At 35.3% G+C, this 10,741-nt stretch overlaps 1 pseudogene; it reads left to right on the top strand.

Annotated features, from left to right (window-relative positions):
• The first annotated feature begins 1,633 nt into the window (after nt 1-1,633).
• On the top strand, nt 1,634-2,096 carry LOC128544712 (Ig heavy chain V region PJ14-like; annotated as a pseudogene).
• The last annotated feature ends 8,645 nt before the right edge of the window (nt 2,097-10,741 follow it).

Below are 10,741 nucleotides of genomic sequence, written 5' to 3' on the forward strand. Positions count from 1 at the left end.
GTAAACCTGAGTCTCCAAGGTCACGTGATAGTAGATGTTTGCATTTTATGCAAATCTTTCCTTAAGTTTATGTCTCTTATAATAAGGAGCTCTGTATGTCAGTCTAAAAAAATGTCCCTGTTCATGTATATCTCTCTGCAGTACACTTGTCCACAGGGACATCAATTATAAATAAACTACAGTAGCAGGACTATAAACCTCTGTGTTTTATAAAATTAAAGCAACATCAACAATGTTTTACCTTTGATGTCACTATTAAAATATTTTTGTACTAAGGTGAATATACAATTAATCCATTAAGATTGTTGAATCTGAGCTATGTAAACTGGATGTCGGTATCAGTCATAGAAACTCCACACACTCAGCTCAGTACAATCATACAGGAAGAAAAACAAAGCGTAAACGTAACTCATGAAACTTGCCTTAAAGAAAACCCTTGCTGAGCGAACAGAGATGACATCAGATCAACAATTCTCTTAGAACAAGAAGCAAAAGCATCCTTTAAATAAAAACAGCAATAACAAATAAAATGTTCAGTTCAGATAACTTAATCATGTATATTATAAACACCAATACAGACAGTGGCTACAAAACGGCTAAGCACATTTAAGCATGTTTATTTTTACATGAATAAAAAAAATGATGAAAAGACAGATGAAAAACTACATTTTGTATTTACTTGGGTCATCTTTGTGTAATATAATATATTAGTAATATTATATATAATAAATGATCTGAATTATTTATGTGTGATAAATATGCAACGAAATACATTAATACATACAGTATATATATATATATATATATATATATATATATATATACACACACACACACACACACATATACATACCTACATATTTAAATATAATTTGTACTAAAAAGACTAATAGATGGATTTCAATTTGATTCAAATAAATCAAATGCCTAATATTTTATTAATTCCGTATGTGCAACAACAAGTCTCTAAACTAAAACTGATAAGTAAAGTGCCACAGTGTTTGAAGATTAATTTGGCTAAAATATGCCTTTAAGGTAATGAATAAACGGTCAACAATGTTGTAAAATGATTCTACAAATGAAATAAATAGTTTAAATCTGATCCCCTGTCCTGCACATTTAAGGCCATATCACCAAGAACCTGGGTATTTTTAAGGTAAAAAGTAGTTACTTATGCATTACATCAAATACATTCCTTGATCATTAATAATTGTTTCTAGAGTGAAGGAAATTATATAAAAGAATAAGAACTTTAACAGAGTTGATGAGTTTTATTTTCATGTTTTTTAAATTACCCATCATGCCACGGTTAAAATCAGAGCTCATATTATTATTCCACTATTTTGAAGTGTGATGTGATCATAACCTGAAGCTCTTGATGTGTATCTGCATGAGTTCACCTAATATAATATTACAACACCTGTTTGTCTATGAGCTCATCCATTAACAAATGTTCTTAATCTTCTTATTTATTAAAGTGTAAACTTAAACAAAAATACCCAACTTGTCAAACTTGTCAAATTTAAACTCAGATAAGGAGTGCAAATGCAAATGCAAATGTCCTTCCCTGTTACAGTATATATTTAAGCAATGAGGAGCAAGATCATTTATTTTTTTTGCTTCAATACACACCATGATCTCTAAATCCATACTGCTCCTACTGCTGGCAGCTTTACACTGTAAGTGTTCTACATGTAATTATATATAAAATGTATGTATTTATTTATGATTTTTGTATCTTTTTTTTTTTTTTTTTTACAATATTACAATATTTTATTTAACAGGTGTTCACTGTGTTGAGCTGACCCAGCCTGCATCCTCAGTAGTAACCCCTGGTCAGTCACTGACTCTGACCTGTAAAGTGTCTGGATATTCATTAACTGACAGCAACTACTGTACAAACTGGATACGACAACCTGCAGGAAAAACTCTGGAGTGGATCGGACAGATATGTGGTAGCGGTAACACTTTCTACAGTGAGAAACTGAAAAGCAGGTTTCAGATTTCCAGAGACACGTCCAGCAGCACAGTAACATTAACAGGACATGCAGACTGAAGACACAGCTGTGTATTACTGCGCTCGTCAACCACAGTGAGACAGATCAACAACATCCCTGTACAAAAACACTCAATACAGAAAGCTGCTTGTATTAGAATTACAAAGTAGTATTTTGTTGTGTGTCATGTTATTTCATGTACAGTAAATAAAACCCTGCTGAATAGTGCTTTTCATGTTTTGAAATCTCTGGATATTTTATTTTCCAGAAAAAACTTAAATAAAAATCTGAAGAATAAGCATCCAACATGCTCCTTAAATAACAACAATAACCACAACAACCACAAAGATTCTGACAGCAGCACACTAGCGTTCTAGACATTTTGACCTTTAATATTTTATTACAAATGGAAATAATTAGCCTCATGTTCAGTTCACTATGACGCATAGATATTAATGTGTAAAATCCACTGTTTTGGCAAACTGACATATTTACCCACTGTGTCTGAGGAAAAGTGCCAATTACTTTCTTTTTTCTTTGTGTATTTTATTTTATGTATTTATTTATTTCCAAATCGTTAGCAAAAATCCTTAACCACACACACAGACTGATAGAAGTCACACAACACGCAAGCGTTGCGGCGAAACACCGGCTTACTGACACAGACAAACTCAGCAGGGACAAGACAAGATTAGAAAGGTGGAGGGACTAGAGACAGGACCAGAGACACAAAAAGACCAGAGACGGAACTAAAGACGGGACGCCAGAGACACAGGGAAACTAGGGAGTCCAGAGACATGAAGAGACCAGAGACACGAAGGGACCAGAGACACGAAGGGACTATGGCTAGGGGCATGGCAATCAGTTAGGCATGGCAGTTAGCTAAACATGATAATTAGCTAAACATAGCAATTAGCTCCACATGGCAATTAGCTAAGCATGCTCATAGCTAAACATGCACCTATCCAAACACACACTTAGCTAAACTTACCAAGTATTGTTGGTTACCAACTACGACCAACAATGCTTACAAGAACTTTAAACATACTGTACACCACACTTCACATGACCGAGTCAGCTCCAAACACATAGACACACACTGAACATCAAACAGTCAACACTAGCACCTTTTTGTCTTAACAAAACAGAACTACATTATTATTATACAAGTTAAAATATTCAAAACAAAATGACAGTACCTTTAAACAATGCTCGACCCAGTTTCCCAGACTAAACAGCTATTTATAGATGATCTGATGAGCTACCTCAGCTCAGGTGTGCACCTGCATCACTTGACCAAGGTGCCTTCTGGGAAACTGAGTCTGCAAACAAAAACTACAAAAAACAAAACAGTGACCTCTAGTGGTGGTCCCTTACAGTACCCCCTCTTAAACCGCTACTCCGGAGCGCTATCGGCGGTCCATGACAACTTTCCCATTGTTCAGTGTCTTTTCACCCGACTTGAGACACAGACGAGCTGGCTCCTTCTGTAGACTGGGCAGCACCAAATCGATGTTGTAAGCCGGGCTGCATCGGCCGCCCAGATTGGGGGACAACTCAGTGCTGTCTTCGAGGCTCTACTTTCAAGAGCGATACAGCGCTGAATTGTCCCCCAATCCAGGAGGCCGATGCAGTACTGGTTGGTCCTCAAAACATGGCGGCGGATGCAGCACTAAGATGTAGAGGTTATGGGATCTCCCTGGATGCGCTCTGAAAAAACGGAGCCTCTGATAGTGGCTTCTGGACGAGGTGGGGGTAAAGGTGGAACCTCCTCTAAGGCTCCCGCACAATGTTTCTGCCTCCACTTGAGGCTCTCAGACGATGTTTAGGCCTCCAATTTGAAAGGGCTCACGGAAGATGTGAGACCTTCACGATTCTGCCGGGGGGCAAGCTGATTATCCACTGTCAGCTCGCCCCAGCGTTAAAGTCCCAGCCCCCTCTGCTATGCCTTAGCACGGTCGAGCATTCTGTCATGTTTGTGGATCTTGTGTTTGCGTGGCATAAATGCAGGAGGCAGAGAGGAAGTTCTTTTTAATAATCAAGTAAAGCAAAACTGAAACAAAACACTTGGCTTTGAGCACTACAGAAGACTTTACCAAAAATATGCAAAAACACAATGACAACCATAACAAAAACCATAACTAATGCTACACGCAGGGCTCAACTTAAACTGACTATTTATACTAAATATAACTAATTACTCCCCTCGGCTCAGGTGAGAGTTCCCATTACCTGACTGAGGTGCATCCCGGGACATGTAGTTACTTAACTTAACTAAAACGTAACCAAAACACAAAACAAGTCTGGGCGTTTGTCGCCCTCTAGGGGTTAACCCTTACACTCACCGACATTATAAATGTAAGAACATTATGCTTTTGTTTTGACTTTGAGGGTTTTCTTTATTCACACAAGATCTATGCAACATGTTTATGTTTAAATGACAGAGAGAGTGTAATAAATGTGAAAGCATGTTTTCCTGAGATTAAGACATACAGGTAAGCTCTAATCGCAACACTGTTGTGAAGCTAAGACATTACAGATTAATTATAGCTGTGTCTCACTGAACTAGGTTGCAAAATCCTCACTGTTTAATAAAATGGTGAGAAAGTAGTAGCAAAGCCTTGTTCTTTATTTGTTTCCATCTCTTTTTTATTGTATTAAAAAAAATAATTAAAATTGAAGATTTTAGATTTTAGACTTTTAAGAAAAGAATAAGCTTAAGGTGTGCCTTATGATGATAATGAGCTTTAATGAAGTGCAAGGTACAAACATTAACATGGGTTGGTGTTTCACATGAATTTGGTGCTCCTTGTTAGAGTCAGTGTGGCTTAGAAGATTTATTTATATAGAGGAAAACAAATATATATTGCAGGGAGAAACACTTTACTCTGGCCTTAGGAAATATGTTAGATGATACCAATATCCTCAAGCACAGTTTATAATTATCACCCTACAGGTAGTTTAGCTTTGTTTAACTTACAGCATCTATAGAGGTGTAAACACTGTTTACAATGACAAGCAGAAAAATAAGTTCAGCATCTCCAGAGACATGCAAATGAAAGCCTGGTATGAAAGAGCAACCACTGTCCTTTCACATTCATTTACAGCCCAGAAGCGTGTAAACAAAGATTCACTAAACATTGATTAAACATTTTTGTCCGTATTCCATAAAATACAAGGAAATATACACTGCCATTAATGTTCAAATTGTCCACATGTTTAATGTAGGTACTAAAAGAATTAATAAGTAATAAAAATGTCTTACAATAACTCCATATTTAGAGATCTAAATCTTAGCACAAACATAAAATTCAGACTTTGCTCAAAGAAAGTTTTATTGACCAGACCATTTTATATTTTGATTTATAACTCCTTGTCTATTGGGATAAACTGTCTTTTCTTACTGCTCACAGACTAATAACCTTAAACCCCAGTAGGATGCAGCAGAGCTCAACTAAAAAAGTGGAAAAATAAAAATAAATAAATAAATAAATAAATAATACCCTTAGGTATTACCAATACCCTTAGTGTGGTCTGTAAATTATAGCTTTGACAGTTTCAGCATGAAAGTCTAGATTATTATTTATCAATCAATCCATAAATAAATAAATATAGCAATCCGTAAAAGTTTACTCAAATCATGCTTAATAAAAATATAAAAAATATATTTTTGCTGTTTGTAATTCCATGTGTTTGCATACAAGCTAATATACTACATGCAGTGGAACCTCGGATTACGAGCATAATTTGTTCTGGAAGTGGGCTCGTATTCCAAAACACTCGTAAATCAAATAAACTTTTTCCATAGGAAATAATGGAAACTCAAATTATTTGTTCTACAGCCCCCAAAAATTAACAAATAAAAATAATTAACACAAAATATAAAGTAAAAATAAAACAAATTAACCTGCACTTTACCTTTAAAAAACGTAGAAATAAATCCCAACAGAGAAGTGTTTCCGTTTGTGCACGCAGGCACTGTGTGTGTGTATGTGTGTGTGTTTGTGTGCACGCACATTACACACACACACACACACACACACACACACACACACAGCGCCTGCGTGCACAAATGGTTTTTAAAACGTTTTTTTAAACGGTCTCTCCGTTAATGTGCGTTGTGTGCACGCACATTACACACACACACACACACACACACACACACACACACACACACACACACATACTCACTCCCCTGCTGGGTCTTAGTGCCTGCAGAGTTTCTGAGTGTGCGTGTGTGTTTGTGTGTATTTACCCAGCAGGGGAGACAATAACCTACAAGAGAGGAAAAAAAAAACGCTGGCTCAGTTGTGATGACGTGACGCTCGGTGTCAAAACAAGAAGCGCATGCGTGATACATGATACTCAGTGCTCGTCAACCAAGACAATGCTCGTTTTTCAAGTTAAAATTTATTATAAATCTTTGCTTGTCTTGTGGAACACTCGTAAACCGCGATACTCATAATCCAAGGTTCCACTGTACTTCACATGTTTTTTTCTTTAAATACATATGCATTTCAAAAGTTACACAAATATATTTACTGTTTACTGGTGAGTCACAATATATTTTTTTATATTTTTTTTCCTGCCATTGACTAAAAAAAAAAATACATAAAGATAAAATACACTGGGAAAAAAAAAATGTTTGCATAATTGGTTGCCTTTAGCTTTGTTTACAGCAGACATTGCTTGAACAAGCATATAAAATGTGATTCAATTTGCATTTGTCCAGCATTGCGCCAATATTTTGCTGAGATCTTGAATTTATGGGAGAGTATGTAAAGTCTTCTTCAGTACATTCAAGGACTTTAAGTGTTGATTTATACTGTTATTAATTCCAATAATATAAGTTCTTGAAATATTGTTAATGTGGAAATACTTGTACTTTTAAAATTAAACATACAGTCTTACGCAAAAGTTTAGGCACCCTTTGATACATAACAGATTTTGGTGATTTCTTTTTTATTGAAAAGATGTTAACACAGTCTCAGAAATGGGAAAAATGCACAATATGTTAAGCAAACAAGGATGCATAGTGACTTTTTATGTCATAAATTAACCAAAGATAAAAAAATAAAAACATTATTGTGGCACTGTGCAAAAGTTTGGGCACCCTACATGATCAGTACTTAGTAACACCTCCTCTGGCAGATATCACAGCTTGCAAATGCTTTTTAATGCCAGTTAAAAGTCTTTTAATTCTTGAAATGGATTTTCTCCCGTTCTTCCTTGCAAAAGGCTTCGATTTCTGTAATCTTCGTTCTTCGTCTTGCATGCACAGCTCTTTTAAGATCTACCCACAAATTTTCAATGATGTTTAACTCAGAAGACTGGCATGGCCATGCGAAAACCTTCAGCTTGCGTCTCTTGAGGTATTCTATAGTGGATTTTGAGGTATGTTTATAATCATTGGCCTGTTGTAGAAGCCACCCTTTTTTCAGCGTTAGCTTTTTTACAGATGGTGTGATGTTTGCTTTCAGAATTTGCTGGTATTCAGTGTAACCCATTCTTCCCTCCACCCGTGCAATTATTTTCTGTGCCTCTGACTGCAACACAACCCCAAAGCATGAGTTCGGCACCAATTCCAGACAATTCATCAGCAATCTCCTCAGTTGTTTACTTTGCTTAATGCAGGGCAATAATATGACCCTTCTGAAACAGAGAAAGATATACAGTATCAGTCAAAAGAATTATTGTAGCTGAAACATATTAATCAAAGTAATTATCCAATTTAAGGCTGCTAAGTACTGTATCTGAATCTTTGTTGAAGCATTTGTTCAAATAGCATTTTTTTTTCTCTCTTTAGGTTTGTAATGGTAACATTGTTGTAACATATGTAATTGTAAAAAGCACAGAAATACACTACACTACATTACACTATAGACCATGTCATGTACCTTGATAATCATTTTCACCTGTAACTTATTATGTCTTATTAGCAACACTATTTACCCTATATTTTTTTACTAGCATAGACTTTTTGTTGTAGTTATTTTATAGTTTACATGCATGCAAGCGTGGGTGAACATGTGTGTGTATTGTACATGTGCATGTGTGTCTGCTTCTTTATCATATCCACAGTTTATGTTAATGGGTTTGTTGTTTTCTTGCTTTTATAGTTTCATTGTGTTTGTGAATCCTCCCACTGTCATCTGACTTGCAAATACAAGCACCAGGGCTTATTGCATATCACTCTATTTATGTGATGTGATGGTCTCTGTTAAACTCTAAAGAACAGAGAAGATTCGGTACAAACAACACACACCATGTTCTCCACATCTCTACTGCTCCTGCTGGCAGCTGCTTCTTGTAAGTGGTTAAGCTAATTAATTTATTTACTACAATAACACTAAATGTGCAGCATACTGTATATTGTGTGAGACATCACCTTGTGTTTCTTCCACAGATGTTCACAGTGAGGAACTGACTCAGCCTGCTGCCATGACAGTCCAGCCAGGCCAGAGTCTCTCCATCACCTGTAAGGTTTCATATTCAGTTGCAAGCTATTATACAGCTTGGATCCGACAACCTGCAGGAAAAGCTCTGGAGTGGATCGGGTATATTGCTGGTGGGAGTGCAGCTTACAGTGACAAACTGAAAAATAAGTTCAGCATGTCGACAGACACTTCTACTAGCACAGTAACAATTCGAGGACAGAATCTGCAAACTGAAGACACAGCTGTTTATTACTGCGCAAGACTCACACAGTGACACAGAACAGTGGATTCCCCTTACAAAAACTCAAAAGGACACACAAAAGGAACTTCCTCTTAATGCAACTAATAAACATCTCAGTCAAACTTTAACTGTCATCCACTGGAATAAATATTTATGGCTTGTGTCACTAAGAATAAGCAAAAAATAATATTAATTAAGAAATTGCATAAAAATAGTATAATTTTGAGCTACTTCGTGTGATTCTTATTTTCACAGCATATGTAATGAACAGTGAGATAAAATGTTTGATCAGGGAATTCAGTAATAATACAGCATGTGTCCAACAGTATACTGTGTTTAACACACAGTCTGTTCTCTCACGCTGAGAACTAATGACTTAAAAAATGGAAAAACAAGTAAAATCCATGAAAATTGTCTTTAAAGGAAAATGTTTCTGATTGAAAAATCAACTATTATTTTTTTATAATATTATTATGTAAATTATTATGAATGAGGAGCAGAAGTGTGCAACTGCACAAACTAAATGAGTGAAGGAAATGACTAAAGCATAACCATAAGCATAACCTACTTTAATTGTCAGCTTTATTTACTTTTATTTTCCTGTTTTCTAAATTACACACCATGCCTCATTTAAAGTCAGAGAGATCATACAAATTTTCTGCCCGTCTGAAGTTTGATGAAAACATACTGTAACCTGAAGCTCTTCACATGTATGTGTATGATTTTATTACATTGTATTGCTGCTGCGAGAGTAAATAATCAAACAACTATATAAATAAGCAAGGGTTATACAGTAGTGTTCCTTTTAAAATAGACTCAACCATTACAACAATAAATAATTACATATAATATTATTTCTATATTTCTGTACATATACAATTTTATTTAATTATTCAATGCTAAACATAATATTAGTAATAATTACACAATTAAATAAATACAACATTTACCTGATGACAGGTAGAGAATTATCACATGACTGATTCACAAAACACAGTTTCTCTGTAATATTTATGCAAATCTTCATCTCCTCCTGTAATAATATACTATATAATAAAATCTCTTTGGGATTATTTTGCAACTTTTATTTGTATTTAACAAGTGAGTGATCATTCACATTATTAAATATAAATGTATTGTTTAGTTTAGTTGTTTTATTAATAATTAACGCTAAAAGCATTAGCACTGTAATTATCAGACCCTCCAGAAAACCAGCAGAGGCTGTTTTGGATTAATCAGCATTAAATATGCAAATTTCCCCATTAGAACTACATATAGAGAAATATCAGCATCAGTTAATGTGGGCGTTGGAGAATTCAGCACTGCTTTTAGTTCAACAATGTTCCTGTCATGTTTGCTGCTGCTGTGAGTTTCACGTTTTGTAATTTTATTGTTTTTTTTCATACTTTACCTGATAAATTTTAGGCATTTGCTTATTTTACATTTCTAAAGATTCAGTTGAGAATTGAGAACATCTCTACTTCTCCTGCTGGCAGCTGCTTCCTGTAAATGCCTGTAATTAACCTTTTAAAGTACTTTTATTGAAAAAAACTAAAGCATGAGAACTTTGATGGTTATTTTAGAAGGTGTCTTTAATTCTCATGTTTTGTACATTTTTGACTTACACTCATAATGGTTCGGTCACTTTTGACCGAAGCATTTTATTTCATTATAAATCCACAATAATACATATATCATATAATGTAGTAGATCTTTTTCTATCAGCTTTTGTGACGGTTTGCCTGTGTACACTTGCATGTTCCAGGCTTAACATCTCTTTGCATCACATGCTGCTGATATCTTTATACCATACTTAGATGATTTGTTTGGCGTAAACATCCCAGCTTGTCTCATTGACTTCGGGCTGCTCTTGTGTGGTGGTCATCAAAGCGAATCACAAGTGACAAGATACTGTATGGAAGGTCTGCAAATACATTGTAGCGTAAAAAAAAATTCTGACCATTGCAGGATCTGTAGACACCATACAAAATCAACACACCCACGTAGGCTTCAATATTCACCAGTTCGACCTCTTCCCAGGTGTTTTCATAAACCCTTCTCCTCTC

This window comes from Clarias gariepinus, chromosome 16 (genome assembly GCF_024256425.1).
Source record: "Clarias gariepinus isolate MV-2021 ecotype Netherlands chromosome 16, CGAR_prim_01v2, whole genome shotgun sequence".
NCBI classification, from domain to species: Eukaryota; Metazoa; Chordata; class Actinopteri; order Siluriformes; family Clariidae; genus Clarias; species Clarias gariepinus.